This window comes from Aotus nancymaae, unplaced genomic scaffold (genome assembly GCF_030222135.1).
Source record: "Aotus nancymaae isolate 86718 unplaced genomic scaffold, 86718_ANA_hifiasm-v0.15.2.pri h1tg000040l, whole genome shotgun sequence".
NCBI lineage: Eukaryota > Metazoa > Chordata > Mammalia > Primates > Aotidae > Aotus > Aotus nancymaae.
Window position 1 is genome coordinate 18607615 of NW_026988454.1, and position 16903 is coordinate 18624517.

Below are 16903 nucleotides of genomic sequence, written 5' to 3' on the forward strand. Positions count from 1 at the left end.
TAAACCAATGTCTGAAGTCTACCTGTATTCTGATTATGCAGTTACAAGATACTTTGAAAGAATAAATATAATATTTACCAATGCAAAGATTCAAAACAGGTGTGTGATACAATATTAGAAGACAAGATACAGCAAGGGGCTTTTTTCTTGGCTCAAAAAGAAAAAAAATACATCATTATCTTTATATTTGAACAAATTAAGAGCAGTTTTCGTTCTGATTATTCATTACCTAAACTCCTGGCCACCTGGGAGACTGGAATGTCAAAGGCATACAAGTTTGCATTATTTAAAAATATTTTCTTAAAGCTCTTTGGGATATTAGTAAGGTCACAGAAAAAGCCAGTGTCACAGGTCAATTTAAATCCTCTCTTTTTGTCCATAAAACTTTCCTATATGAAAAGAAATCATTTGAATTCTTACCCACCTTGAATCATTAACCCCAATAATTTTTTTACTAAATGTACACTTTTTTTTTTTTTTTTTTGAGGCTGGATCTCGCTCTGTCACCCAGGCTGGAGTGTAGTGGCACAATCACAACTCACTGCAGCCTCAACTTCCTGGGCTCAAACAACCCTCCCACCTCGACCTCACAAGTAGCTGGGACTACAGGTGTGCACACCTGGCTACTATTTTAATTTTTCTTAGAGACAGGGTCTCATTATGTTGCCTAGGCTGGTTTTGAACTTCTAAGCTCAAGTGATTCTCCGACCCTGGCCTCCCAAAGTGCTGGAATTATAGCCATGAGCCACCACGCCCAGACTGAATGTACATTTCTTATTTCCAATTAATTTAATGAACAAAATTGTGCCAATTATAATGGATCCCTAAGTTTCAGTTACTCCTACTACTCATTTATATAATGGCAACTTAGAAGGCAAATTTATATACTAATAGCATATTCACAGGCCTCTGTGTCGAAAGGAACTTGTATTTCAAATGAGAGGCAAAACATCTTTTTTCAAACCAGTAGGGAGGAATTAATTTGAATTAATGGGATTTTAGGAATGAATCTTTAGACAATTGGGTGTAATTGGTTAATAATTTTTAGAGTTGGAAATAACTGGATCATAACTTCCAACAGAGAAAACTCTGGGCCAGAGGAGTAGTGTTCCTTAGTCTGAGATTCAGTATCAACAGTTGCACTGCTTACTCATCAAAGAGATTTGAGGATGGGGGCAAGCGCAGAAGACAGTAAGAGACGCTTGCCACACAGCATCTCAGAAGGTCAAAGTTAGAACTCAGGAGAAATAGACGAAATCGAGATCATGATCAATAACGTCAGGCACTTTTATTTCTTAGATGTAATGATGGCATTTATGAGAAAAGACTGATATGGACCTAAAGTAGAGAAGAGAACCTAAAGGAGAGAAGAGTGGGGCCTGGGAAATGAAACAGAGAAAAGGGTACCTGTTTCTAGGGATCAATGGACTGCCCCTCACCCCCCAATTTAGGGGTGGTTTGAAAAATAAGAGAAGTACTTTGAGTGGTAGTCCTTGAATTCCCAGTGGGGACCAAGGGTTCCACCTAACATGAGAGGATGCTTTGTGATATAACTAGCACTTTGACATGCCCGCTGCAAGACTATTCTGTTTTGTTAAGATGCTGGTCATTTTCTAGATGGGAACATCAAGCTGCTTGTCTTCCTAGATTTTGCCTGCCAAAGGACTGCCATCTCAAGAGCAAGAATATTTCTCCCGGCCTGAGACTCTACTAAGCTTAGGGCCTTCCGGGTGGAAGGGGAGGGATGAGTTTCCAGAACTGTTCTTAGCTAGTGAGACAAAGCAGGGACCCCTCTTGGGGACTTGCAGCCACTAAACCCCACAATAAGAATGTAATTAAAGGAAAATCTTGAGTTACTTCAAGGGAAATTGCAGGCACCTAGCTAGCCCTGAGAAATAAATGAGCAGCTTGACAAGAGAGTTATAGTTGCTTAAACAGTATCCAAGGAAGTTAGAATCATGAAATGTTTGGTTCCTCTATAGAAACTAAAGACAACATCTTAACCTATGTCCCTTAGTTGTTTTTCAGAAACATGGACCCCATTCCCCCCAGTGGATCTCCTCCAGATAAGGGGGAACCAGAGACTAAAGTCTTTGTTCTAAATTTCTTCATGAGGAGCCTGCAGGAGGTCACCCCGCTGGGCCAGAACATTCTACTAATTCCACATTTTTAGATGATGCTTTGCTTTCTTAACTAATTGCAAATCGGAAAATCTTTGAATCCCCTATTATCTGTGGGCTCTTGCTTGGAGTTGTCCTGCCTTTTTTGGTCAAGCCAATGTATAGCATCCATGTATCGATTTATGACTTTGCCTGCAACCTCTGCCTCCCTGCCTTAAAAACTCTTACCTGTAATCCATCTGGAGGTTTGAGTCTTAAGCATTCACTGCCAATTGTCCTTGCTTAGCACCCTGTGAATAAATGGCTTCCTTCCTCCTGCTGCAAACCTCAGTGTGGATAGCTGGTCTTAGTGCGCCGGGCAAGTAGAGTCTAGTTTGGTTTGATAACACTAGGGGCAGGGAGAGTGTGCGTTCCTACCATAGCCACAGTAAGACCCCAATGCTTGAGGTGACTTGGATGAGTTCCTTGCAACTGAAGGAGTTGAACAAGAGCGGACATGTTTGCATGGCACCATTCCTGATGTCCAGATTATATTTGTTGATGGAAACTGAATTAAGTTTAACTGACCTTCCTGTCTTTTCCTCAGAGATGGAACCTGTGAGAGAATTGCTGCTGCTGCTACTGATGATGGTCAAGCTATTTAAACTGAACTGCATTTTGAGGTTTTAGTCCTTTATTTCATAACAACCACCGTGAGGTAAATAGGTAGCTACAGTTGCACATTCCAGCTAAGGTAGCCTCCCAAGTTCCCAGAGGTTATCTAGGCATGCAAATTAAATTTAGCTGAATGCAAACGCACTTTCCTGCTTTGTTTCAATGTCCTGCATATGAAAAAAAAAAAAAAAAAAGAGAGAAAGACAAAGAAAAGGTCTTTAAACATTTTTCATCTTTCTAGTTTTTCCATATCTTTCTGACTGGGGTAGTTCAAATTAGTATAATTCTAAGATACTATTTTAGATCACTTCTTCAAGTCTGTGCTCTTAAGACTGATATTGTCAAAGAGCAAAGGCTAAATCTGATATATTTATTCAGTGTTGAAGCTGCTGAAGCCCCTGTAACAGAGCCTGGAACTCACTCAATAGTTTGTTGGATTTTTTTAAGTGTGCCTGGTCTTATAGATCCAAATGCCCCGTTCAGCCAAAGATTCTGCCATTAATCTAATCCCTTTTGGAATTCTTTTATTGGAATTTCTATCCTAGACCAAGGCATGTGGTTTGAAAGATTTATTGGTGGCAAACTTTGGTTTTGCGAGAGAATCTGCTATTTAGAAAATGCAAAAGGCATCTGGTGCCCAGTCTGGTAAATAAGTTGAGTAATCTAACTTTTTAATCTCATTCATATGTGATTAGAAATGAACAAGACTAATTTTCTGATGCATTTCTCCATAAACTATTATCTAAAAGCAATTCCAAAACAGAAATTCCACAGACATTTTAAAGAATGGTAGTACCACTGGAATACGTGTATATCTAGGTGGGCAATCACCTTAAATGGAATTGCATTCCCATTATGCATATTTTTTAAAAACTTATGAAGCTTTGAGACTAAAACACAAAATTCCAAGTGGTCCTTATTCCATATTCACAGGCACTGCCTGGAGTGGGCCCGATTGCTGTGATGAGTATGAGTTCGTGGCCATTCTTGCAGAAAGGACGGTGCTAGTACCTTGGCTTCTTGAGCCAATTATGTTTTTACTGGAATTGGACTAACGAGCTTCTGTGCTACCTATTAACTTCCTACATGCTGAGATGAGAATAGCTTGAAGCTGTGGAAAAATGCTGATATACTTAAAATAAAGAACCAAAATAGCCATATAAACAAACCTCAGGGAAGTTTAACCAAGAAATTACTGCCAAATAAATCTGCAGCCAGTCAAAATGCTGAATATTTTATTTTGAAAAGGAACTATATTTTTAGTCTCTGCCATGCATGTCAACACTCCACTGTAATAATAAACTAAAGTATTCATTAAAAAACAAAGATGGAAGTGACCTTTTTCACAAACCCAATTAGCCGCCTCATGCACTAGTGGAAGCAGAAATGCGCAAGTGACTGCTGGATCACAAACACCAGGTCGGGGCATGTGTAGTTCATAACAAGGAAGAAAAAACATCTACTGTCAGGTGGGAGTTCCACCACAACTGTTGGCATCTGTGGGCCCTTCCCACAAGAACAAAAGATGAGGTGAAAAATAAAAGTAAACTCTGGTCATGTTTCACTGTAGTTCAGTAACCTTTTCTTCTCTCCTTTCTCCTTTAGTGTTCATTTTATTGAGCTCACCGTTGTGAAGCGAAAGGCTGAAGAAACTAATTTTAAGAGCAATATGCATCCATCTTAGATAATTTGGAAAATAAGCCACTAATCAAAAATAAAATAAAAATTACCCGTTCCCCACCATTCAGAAATAATCACTGTTGACATTTTGATATATTGCCTTCTTCTTTAAATGCATTATAGGTAAATAATTTAAAATACAATTAGGAGGATGCATATGATTTTGTATTTTTCCCTTAGCATATTATAAACATTTTTCTATGTTAGTAAATAGTCTTCAAAAAGATAATTTTTAAAGGCTGCATGATAGCCAACCATATGCATAGAACATAAATTTGTCATTGATATTCCTATTAATAGATATGCCACTTCTTTTCAGTTATATTAATACATATCTATAATGAATGCCTCTTTATAATGTTTTGTGTACTTGTATTAGTCTGGTTTCACACTGCTAATAAAGACATACTAAAGACTGGGTATTTTATAAAAGAAAGAGGTTTAACGGACTCACAGTTCCACAAGGCTGGGGAGGCCTCACAATCATGGCAGAAGACAAAGGAGGTGCAAAGGGACATCTCACATGCGTGGCAGAAGACAAGAGAGCCCGTGCAGGAAAACTCCTCTTTATAGAACCATCAGATCTCGTGAGACTTATTTACTATCACGAGAACAGCACAAGAAAGACCTGCCCTCATGATTCAATTGCCTTCCACTGGGTCCCTCCATGACACATGGGAATTATAGGAGCCACGATTTGAGATTTGGGTGGGGACACAGCCAAACCGTGCCTGTACTGTTATGATTGTTTCCTTAGTATGCATTCTAAGAAGTGAAATTCTTAAGTCAAAGGGATTATGTTCATGTTTTAGCTAATAAGTTTCTTGTTAAAAATAAATTATGCTTGTATATAAGTAAATATTGAAAACTACTATAATAATTAACCCCCCCAATTTACTTTTCTTTTAAAGATAAGCATTATCCCTTGAACCTCAGGATCATTAGTCCCATCTCTATTGGGTGGCTCCATATAAAACCAAACATGATATACAGGTTCCCTGACATGGATAATTTGTCTCTCACCTCACTGCCTGCCAGAAGGAATATGGTGGAATTTGCTAAGGGATTCGAATGTATACCCAAGAAATGTTGCAAATATGTTTGGGGTGCCTGAAAAGGTCAATCTCCATCCTTAGACAGGTGTCTGCATAGACTCTGCTGAACAATGGGGCTGGACATTTTATTTTTATAACAGGTAGGTCAGGGGTATCTGACTCTACCTAAAGGACTCAGACAGAAACCACAAAAGTTTGACTGAAGTGGCTAAGAGACTGTTATTCCATAAAGGTGATTTCTTCTAGAAGATTGAGCTGCAGCAGCATTTTTAGGCCATGAGGACTGGTGAGGAAGCAGAGAGAGCCAGAGGCAATCTGTGAAGGAAACCAGAGGAGGGAGAAAAGGCACAGGAGGAAGCAGAGAGACCATTGGGGTGGGAAGGGAGAGAAAAATAGAGCAAGCGTTTAGTTGCCAAAAGATTTGATTTCCTGTGTATACTCTTCAAATTTCATGAAATACTCCTCTCATCTTGCAGTAAGTTCCCCTTTACTCAAGCTAACCCAAATGTGAGCAAGTTATCCTGACTCAAATAATGGGACTGATGTTGATCAATCTTTCCACTGTGGCAAGCTCAAGCACATGCTGTTTGTTATATGGCTAGGTGCTGGTCAGTATATGTTTTCTTAAAACAAGAATGTATAACTGCTGAATGTACCTTAATTTGGAAATGTTATTTTGTCTTGCCTGTAGATAGGTCATATTGGTCAGACCACATGCTGACATGTGAATTTGTTCCCGCCAAATGAGTCAGTTGAGATTTTAAAAAGCAAAAACAAAAAACCCAAACACCTCCCAATTGTTCTGGAGGATAAAAAAATGAGCTAGTTGGTCTTATTGGCTTGTACTAACAAAAAATAACCTAAAAAACCTGGCTTCAGTATATTTAAAACAATAACATTAGCTGTTTCTGTTATCCCAGTGGGAACAGAGTTGTAATAAACTGCACATTGTCTGGATTGGTGTGATTTTAACCTGATAATGGGATAAAAAAATGTTTGCCACATGGTCCAAAGTTAAAATGGCAAGAACAAATTTCCTTCTTATTCACATTTTCCCAAGAAGCTCTCTGTGCATAGAAAAGTGTGAGCCTGGAATGAGAGAGCTGAGACACACTTTGAGGGACGTCAACCCCTGCTCATTGCTGCCTAGATAACGAATATACTAGAATTAAGACAAGACTCTGGAGTGGCTTTGGCTTTTGCTTTTATTTTGGAGTAGCAAAATATATAGATGAGGAGAAGATGATGCAATTTTTGTAGGTGAAAAGGGTGAAGGGACAGGGTGAGGAAACAAAAACAAGCAGAAGCTATTGCTTCTCTTTCCCCATCTTCCTCCAAACTTGAAATGCTGCAGTATCTTAGGCACAGTTTTCTGTAAAAAGGCACAGAGATGGTGTCTTAGTCTGTTTTGGGCTGCTATAAAAGGACACCCAGAGGCTGGGTATTTTGTAAAGAACAAAAATTTATTTCTTGTAGTTCTGAAGGTGGAACATCCAGGATTGAGGGGTCGGCATTTGGTGAGGACCTTCTTGCTGTGTCATCCCATGGCAGGAGCAGAAGGGCAAGAGAATGTGAACACATGGGAGAAAACAAGCAAGAGAGGGCCAAACTCGCTTTTCTAATAAACCCACTCTCACAATAATGAACCTACTCCCATGATAGCAGCATTAATCCATTCATAAGGGCAGAGCTCTCATGACTTAATCACCTCTTAAAGGTCCCACCTCTCAGCACTGTTGCATTGGGATTAAGTTTCCAACACATGCACTTTGGGGGATACATTTAAACCACAGCAGATGGAGATTTACATGTGGGAGGATCATGAGGAAGCACTCTTGGAAACAGCATCTGTGAGGAAATAAATGAAGCAGGGCTGGGAAAGGCAGAAGTGAAGCTGCAATACAGCTACAACAGAGGTCTCAGCTGATCCCATGGTTTCTGGAGCCGGGCTGTCCCTTCAGATTTAGCTCAAATTGAGGCAAGGGGAGTGGGCCTTATACTCTGCATCATCTACCAGTCATTGGATGTGGGTTGCTCCTGTGTCTGCAGCAGGAGGCATAACCTTGGGCAAAGCAGCTTCTGTCTGCTGAGAACTCTTCCTGTGGAGGTTCAACTGTGAGCTATTGGCAGCCAATGCTCCTGATAGCCAGAAGCAAATGCCTCAGCCAGAAGCAAATGCCTCATCCAGGGGGATCTGAGCAGTGCACCACAGTAGCCACTGGAGTCCACATCTCCCACAATTTGGGGCCACTTGCTTCATATAGTAAGTTTATCCCAACTGGGATAAGCTCCTCCAGGGTTCCTGGATAAATCTGCCAAAGGTAGGTTATTAGGATAAAACTATAGCCCCTGCTATTGCACCTGGTCTTGAGGTTTCAACTTATACACATTGTCTCTCCTATGACCCATTTTTGATTCCCTTCACCCTTGGTTGAGGTGGGTTGTCTGGTGTGAGCAGACTTCATTCCTGAAAAGTCTGAGCGCTGGCCACAATTCCCGCTTAGGCTGTGGCTGGGGCATTTGCCCATTTATCACTAAAATTAGGCCAGGAAGTATAAAGAGATGCTTCATTGTATCATTTAGGTGCCCAAAATATTCCTTCCTGCCATATTGTATCATTTCATTCCCACCTCTGATAATCTGGGCCACTTTACCCAGACGACTTACAGCATCAAGGATGATGACCTTTTCCTTGTCTGCTGGTCTCTTAGCATGAGGCTGTTGAAGTAACTGGGTGGCAGCTACAGTTTACGGTTAACTGATTCTTACTTTGTTACCTGGTGGAAGCATTGCCCTCTGGGAATCAGGATCTCTAGACCACAGAGCCAAGTGTTGCAGGGATGGGCAGTTTCAAGTCCCCACACTGGAGTTGTGATAAACAGGGCTGCTCCTACTTCCACCCCTTGGTTCCTGGACCTGTGTTATAGATTACATCAGGGGACATGGCTCAGTCATGTTTATTGATTTAGGATGTGTACAACATTCCGGAGAAGAGTGCTCCATACTTGCAGAGTGTCACTTCTAAGCTAGTGCCTCAGCTGTACCTTCAAAAAGCTGTTTAATTTTTATCAGGCACAAATTTTCTAGGTGGTACTGTATGTGATAGAACCAGTGGATCCTGTAGTTATGTGCCCACTGCTATACTTGCTTTGCTGCATAGTAAGACCCTTGTCCAAGATGATGTTAAGCAAGATCCCATATCAATTGGTCCAACACTTGGTAAGGTCTGTGATTGTGGTGATGGCTGAGGCTTGGCAGACAGGAGAGCAAACTTGTACTTGAAATACATATTTGCGCTCAGTCAATATGGGTAGAAATGGTCCAGTGATGTCAACTTGTCACCAAGTGGCTGATCTCTTTGAGGGATGGTGCCAAATTGGGGGCTCAGTGTTGGCTTTTCTCCTGTAAGGTTGATTGCAGCAATAGCAGCACTATCGGGCCCATATATAGCCTCCAGGCCTGCCCCCATAGCCTCTGTCCACAAGCCCATTGTGCCAACACTTGGCATAACTGATGACAGAAGCTGACTGTTGTCAACGGGTCAAATCATTCCATCTCCTTGGTTGTTTAGTGAGTCTTCTATGATGAATGTTCTGTGATGGACATTAACATGGGCAACAAAGCCCCTCCGACATGGTTTCTGCTCCCCTGTGTTCATCTGCAGCCTCTTCTCCAGATCCCCTTGTCTCTAACTTTCTAAACTTTATTTTGACAGATCCAACCAACCAGTCACATGGTTTGTCACCGTTCATGAAGCCACCTATCATCTTGACTTGAGCCACTCTCTTACCACATCATGGATGATTAAGTGTGCTGCCCAAAGCTCTGCCCACTGGGAGATCCCTCTCCACTGCTGCTTTCAGTGCCATTTGTGAGAGGGCTGTGACACAGCAGTCACCCATTTTTAGCTCTCACTCACTAAAAACCATCCATTGGTGAGCCCTGCTCAGCTTCCTTGAGCTGCTCATAAGTGATCCCCCTCCCCCATGCAGCCGAATTGGTGAGCTCAGGGAGAGTGCATGTGCGGCACTGTTGGATGTCAGATGGGGTTGGGTCACCTCTTCATGCAGCGTTGAGTGCTCTGATCCTGCTGTACCACTTCCATCTTACGGCATATTGCTGCTGGGTTTGCCACTGAGCTTCTTAGTGAGGCTTGCTCCCTTCTGAACAGCTCTGTCCTTGCTGCTCAGGTGAACAGGCTTTTTGGCTACATGTGATGTAAATTTTCTAGGTGGTACTGTATGTGATAGAATCAGAAAATCCATTCTGGCATGCTCACCTCTACAAGCCTCTTCTCCCCTTCACTGTTTGCTGCAGCAGGTCTAGCTTTTCTCCTTCATTTATTGCAAATACGTTTCCCAAGAGGCAGAGAGCCTCTTAGCAGCATATCAGCATCACCTTCTGGAATCCTTGCAAGAGTGTTGAATTTTGAATTACAAGACGATGCTCCCATATCAATGAGCTCTCCCTCCCTGATCAGAGTTTATCTTGTCTTCTTTGACTCAGCACCTTGGAATCCAGTTCCATGCATGCCCCCCAATCCCCAGCTCTAGCTAGCACTAGTCAGCTAGGTCCTGTGGGTTTTTTAAAGCATAGAGACCCTGTCCTGCCTGAATAAGCTCAGCACTTCCCATGCTGGCTTGTGTGACCTGATCCTAGTTATTGGTGTGATTTCCAGGCAGACAGATAAGGGTAGATCCTGAGAGGCTCACATGCTGTCGTTAAGTTAGAGGATCCTGTAGTGTCTTCAAGCAAGAGGTCAATGACAGTCTTATAGAAGGCAGTAGGCTATTTCTGCAATCCCAGAGCACCGCCATCCTGTAATGTCTTCAAGCAAGAGGTCACTGTCAGTCTTATAGAAGGCAGTAGACTACTTCTGCGATCCCAGAGCACCGCAAAGCCTGGGGATTTTTAAGGTTCTTGAGCGCATCAAGCCAAATCTTCACAGAGCAACCGTTAGGGTCCCCCACATACTCTCAATTTTTTGTAAGTAGAATCATATGATTTTTTTGCAATTCTGTATCATCCTTTTTTCGTTCAAAAATATTTCCAGGATATCTTTCTACGTCAACACATATACATTTATGTTAGGTTAAACTATGTGAAAAGACTGATATTCAAATGTTTTGAACCTGCAGAAACAGCACTAGAGTTTAACCTAATGGAACTTATGGAACTTGTTTTTCCTGCAGAATTCCTATTTCGGTTAATGGCTGTTCCACTTCTCCAGTTGCTTAGGCCAAAAAACTTGGAGTCATTTTCTTCCCCCTCCTTACTCTTTTCTCATACCTCTAACCCAATGTGTCAGCAAATTCCATCTAGTCTACCTTCAGAATGTATCCAGACCTTGTACTGCATCACTTTCATGGCTACCACTCTGAATCACCATTTCTCACCTGGGTTATTCTAATAACCTCCTAACTGGTAACCTTTCTACTGCCTTTATCTTCCTTCTAGCCGTACTTTAAAAACAAAATTTGTTTTTTGTAGAGATGGGATCTCTCTAGGTTGACCGGGCTGGTCTGAAACTCCTGGCCTCAAGTGATCCTCCAACCTCGGCCTCCCAAAGTGCTGACATTGCAGGTGTGAGGCACCATGCCCAGCACTTTCTACCCACGCTTAGCAAAGGAGCCAGAGAGATCCTGTAAAACATAAATAGATCATGACTCTTGTCTGCTCAGAATCACCCAAAGATCTCCCGTGTCACTTAGAATAAAAGCTAAAGTCTATGACAAACCCTTTGTGACCTGGCATCTCTGATCTTACTGCTCCTCTAGTTTACTTCTCTGCTGCTCACTTTCTCTTCTTATTTCACCAGTCTCCATTCTGTGCCTGGGCACGTCTGGCTTGCTCGTGCCCCAGCGCCCTCGCATCTACTGTTCCATAAAGCCTAGAAGGCAGCTGATCCTGGTATCCATGTGGCTCTCCCTTTTCTTCTTCACATTTTTACTCAAATGTCACCTTCTCTCATTTCCCTATTTTAAATGGCATCCTTCTAGTCCCCTTCTCTGCTTTATTTTTATCCATAGTGCTTCTCGATGTTTAACATATACTATATTTTCCACTCTCTCTCCACTGGAATGTAAGATCAAGCAGAACATTTTGCCTGCTTTGTTTACCTCTGAAGAAACTGGAATAGTGCCTGACGTACAGTAACCACTCAAAAAAATAATATGTTGAATGAATGAATGAATGGATCATTCTCAATGACTTCATCATCTTTGCAGATCTTAATTTAGCCGGTTCACTCACTGGTGGACATTTGTTTCGATTTGTTTTCATTATGAGAAAAGCATCCTCAAATATCCTTGTGAAAACATTTTTGGGGACAATCTTCTAATCCCAATGGAACTCACATTTCCCAAAAGAGAAAATGGAGTTGAATAACTACAACAACGCTTATAAACGGAACATTGTTTTAACTTTATCTTAGGGTTACAAAGCTTGGAAAATACACGTGAGAAAATAGATGTCAACTGAAGAACGGCAAATAAATTTCCTTCTCAAAACGTCTAGGTGAGGTTTGTGTGAAGGCATGCCGAAATACATGAAGGAAGTGAAGAGAAAAGTTCTTATCTTTCTCCTGTGTGCAGTCCATCCTCCCTCTTTGTTATTTACTGTCTTGGCAACAGTGGAGAAACTCTAATTTAACTTTGACTCCTCTTTAATCCCCACACCGCACTCCATCATAGGGTGTCATCTTAGTGTGCGAATTCTGGTGCTTATTATCTCTTACATTTTTCTTTTCTGTATTTCCCTTCCCAGTCCCTGCCTACCCTATTTATCTCTCACCTTAGCTGAATCCCTGCAAAGTTAAAAGCCAAAAGAAAAGGCAAAAGAATTATTTTCCCAAACTATTTTCCCAAGTTCTGTACCCAGAGGGATTCTAATCTGGAAACCTCCTTGCAGAATGAAACCATGTCACCTGGGGTCTGGAGCACATTGGGGTTAGGTCGTTGAGAAATGTTTAAATTAAATTAGGACTGGGCACAGTGACTCATGCCTGCAATCCCAGCTACTCAGAGGGCTTGAGCCCAGGAGGTCGAGGCTGCAGTAAGCTATCCTCACACCACTGCACTCCAGTCTGGGCAACAGAATGAGATCCTGTCTCTGAAAAAGAAAAATGTTACCTCAATTGCATGAGTGATTTTGTTTATGAAAACATGAGAGACATTTTTGGGGGACCCCAGGAAATATTTGGATGGAATTTAGAGGTGCCCAAGGTCTTGCACAAGCAGGTAGGGGTAATAAGTGATTACATGGATTATTGCTGTTACTGTAACAACATCTGTGTACCTCCGGTGAGGTCTGCATCAGTTAGAGACAAATGCAGTGACATTTTGCACGTCTTAAGCTAGCAACCAGCACTGAAGTGTTTTTTATTTGTCAACCCCTGCTTGTCAGAAACAATTGGAAACTCCCTCACCCGTAGTTTCAAGATGTTTGTAAATTTTCTTTTTCGTTTTAGATACTTTATAGTCTAAGAATAAATTTTATCTCTAGCTTATCCTCTAGACAAGTATGTAATGCCTTTGTGAATTTCTAATTCAGAACATTAATTTCCCCCTCTGAGTTAGCCTTGTATAAACAAATGATTATAGAAACGATAAAACAAATATCAAAGTAAAATATTAAAGGGTACAGAATTTCACAAATGAAAAGATACAAAAGTGTTGCAATCTGGGTAGGGCAGGGAATTGGAGAGAAGCGTGGGTATGCAGAAAAGCATTTTGAAAGTATTTCAGCAAGTGATTGGGTAAGAAGACAGAGTCTAAGTTTAAACCAGGGCTCAGCTTATTGGCCTGTGGCTTGGGCAGTATCATCCGGTCAGCAGTGGCCAGTCCAATGTCAAAATCTCTAAGTGGACACATCCCAGCTCCTGCGGCCAGCCAGAGGTGCTAATGCTTGTCTTCACTAGGCAAGTTGGTAAATCCAGAATAAAAACTCTGATGTAATATTGCTATTGTTATATAAGGCATGTATTTGTAGGGATTGTATGAATGTAATAAGTTTTGTCATTTACTATACTACTTTACATACGCCTTATCTGATTTTAAGATATGTGAGATCAAAGTAATTGACTTTATTATGTTTTAAAGTTTATTAAAGTTATAATATAGATTTAATGCTAGGAACGAATGTTCTCATTAAATTTATTAAATCTGCATGATAAGCATTTGAGCAATTCAGATATATTAAATACCTAATTATAGTTCAAAGTGTTTAAGAAAATTTTGTTAGTTATTTAAGAGAGAAAACTTGGTTTTTAACTTATGAACTAATTTAAACATTTATAAAGAAACGTGAAAATAGCTCTTCTTCTTTTTGGACAGTTGCTGTATTTCTAAATAAAAAAGGAGGAGATTTGCAAACCTAATTTAAGTGTTCAGAAAAATGGAGATTTTCTTAATTTATAGCTTTAATAACATGAATACTAATGTGAAACCTTGCTGTAGTCAATGATTGGGCAAGCAGACAGAATCTTTCTGGACATAAAATCTCTCATTTTTAAGAAGTCCATTGATAATTCCCATTGTGATATCAGAGATATAGAATAACTTAGGTGCTCGAGATAGAAAAAGCTATGGGGAAACCTTAAGTAAGTTGTCATTGATTTTTAAAATCCCTCTCCAGTATCCAGGTTAACACAGTCTTTGTTCTGTCTTCGTAATCTTTACATCAAATCATGCCTTTTATTCATCTTTGCTTCTTCCCTCCTTGGGGATACCATCAGACAGCAGGTATAAATACAGAATGTAATTTTTTCTACCTGGATTCCTAAAGGGGAGTTGATTGTAAACATCTCTATTTCTTTCCAAACTCTTTTACCTCTTTAATTTGCCTTCTAACCTCACTTTTCTCCCCTTGCGTCTATTCCCAATAAGCAATTTACTTACATAGAATTTCTAGTGGTTCATAAAAAAGTGTCCAGAAGAAACAAAATTTGGAAACTGACTTTAAATGTTCATGAAAATAGATATATTTTTTAATTTAATGTATTTTAATAGCAAACTTACAGGAACAGCACAGAAGACAGACAACATTAAAAACATGTACTTGCATGTAGGACAACTCAGTTAGAAAAGTATAGTGAATGGATGGAATCTACTGTATGATAAAAATGCTACAAACACCATTTAGTTGCCGTCAATAAGAAATTTACTTGTTTTAAAAAAATCCAGATGCTGGCATTGTCCAGAAAACTTTAACAGGTTTATTTATAATTATTATAAAGTTGAACCGCTGAAACTTGTTCACTGAAACATTTTAACTTGCATTAATGCTTTACGTCTCTGCATTTATATAAAAAATTCACACACAAATGAAAATGGAAAAACTGCCAATACCTGATTTCGGTCCTCTATTTTTCCACTCACAATCATATACTTAGGTACCTTTTGACCCCATGGGAAAAAAATTATCTAACGTTCAGAACTACCAATAACAGGAAGAAGAGAAAATTTTTTTTTTGAGAATGAAATGTTTCCCATCATAGTGGATTCTTAAGCACGTTCTCCACGTGTGCGGCGTGCTAGCTGCGTGTCTTGGCATAATTGTTAGGCCTTTGGCATGGATAGCACAAAGATTGGTGTCTTCAAAGAGGCCAACCAGATAGGATTCACTTGCCTCCTGCAAAGCACTGACAGCTGCGCTCTGGAAGCGCAGATCTGTTTTAAAGTCCTGAGCAATTTCTCGCACCAGATGCTGGAAGGGAAGTTTGCGAATCAGAAGTTCAGTGGACTTCTGATAATGTCTAATTTCACTGAGTGCCACAGTACCAGGCCTGTAACAATGAGGTTTCTTCACCCCTCCATTAGAGGGCGCACTCTTGCAAGTGGCTTTTATAGCTAGTTGCTTCCTGGGTGCTTTACCACTGGTAGATTTGTGGGCAGTCTGCTTTGTACAAGCCATGGTATAGAGACCTCCTTACTTATCCCTCTTCTTCAGCTGAAGTTCGGTGTGTGAGAAGCAACACTGGCGGTGGAGAGTGACCAAAAATAGAGATTCTTAATGTATAGCTTCAATAACTTGAATACGAATTTTAAACCCTGCTATAGTCAATGATTGGGCAAGCAGACAGAATTTTTCTTTCTGGACACAAAAACTCTAATTTTTAAGAACTCCATTCATAATTCCCATTGTGATCTTAGAGACACAGAGTAACTTTGTCCACACAGATCGAGTTCCATACTGGGGAAACATGTCCTGGGGGAGGGGTTGTGCGTGTGCAGTTCCCAGACGGGTCACGCTGTTTCTAGACTGACTGGAATGACCTTTCCTTGCTTTGTCTAACTCACTCCTCATTTTTCAAAGTTTCATCTTTTCACAGCTGCTTGAATTCTTCAAGGTCTTTCTTCTCTTCTACATTATTTAGACTCATCCATATTGCCATATGTAGTTATTTAATATTCATTCCATTCTATGAATGTTCCACTGTTATTTCTTCCTTTCACTGTTGATGGAAATTTCAGGTTGTTTTCAGTCTTTTTATTTATGATAAGCAATTTCTGTTATAAATAATCTTATACTTATCACCTGTTTACATATGCAAGAATTTTGCTAGTATCCATAAATATCTAGGATTAGAATTGAAGGGTGAATTCAAATAGGTGATGGTGAAGGTTGTACTGATTTCTGCTGTACATCAGCATAGGATACATCTTGTTGCTTCACATCTTTATGAATACTTGATGGTGCCAAGATTTTTAATATTTGCCAGTCCTATAGGACTAAAATTATATACACCCTTTTATTTTGAGATAAATGGAAAAGATAAAAATAGTACAAAGGACCTTAGTATACCCTATTTCTAGATGCACGTATTATTTACATTTTACTACCATTTTCTTTTGCATTCTTTCTCTCTCACTTTTTTTTTTTTTTTTTGAGACAGAATCTTGCTCTGTTGCCAGGCACCAGGCTGGAGTACAGTGACGCAATCTTGGCTCACTGCAATCTCCGCCTCCTGGGTTCAAGCAATTCTTCTGCCTCAGCCTCCCTAGTAGCTGGGACTACAGGTGCATGCCACCACATCCAGCTAATTTTGTATTTTTTAGTAGAGACGGGGTTTCACCATATTGGCCAGATCTTGATCTCTTGACCTCGTGATCTGCCCACCTCAGCCTCTCAAAATGCTGAGATTAGAGGCGTGAGCCACCGCACCCGGCTTCTCTCTCACTTTTTGAAAATCTCTTTCTTGAAACTTTTAATGGTAAAATAAGTAAATCATGGCCCTTATCCAAAATACTTCCAATATATTTTTTTATGAATAGGGATATTCTCCTAAAAGTTTGAAAAATTTGCTTCCCCCATTTAAATCCTTGGTCCATCAATAACTCATTTTTGAGTAAGTTATGAGATAGAGAGACAATATAAATTTTTATGGAGCGATCT

General features: G+C 40.2%; 1 pseudogene; it reads right to left on the minus strand.

Annotated features, from left to right (window-relative positions):
• Positions 1 to 14926: 14926 nt before the first annotated feature.
• On the minus strand, positions 14927 to 16367 carry LOC105717364 (histone H3.3C-like; annotated as a pseudogene).
• Between the last annotated feature and the right edge of the window lie 536 nt (positions 16368 to 16903).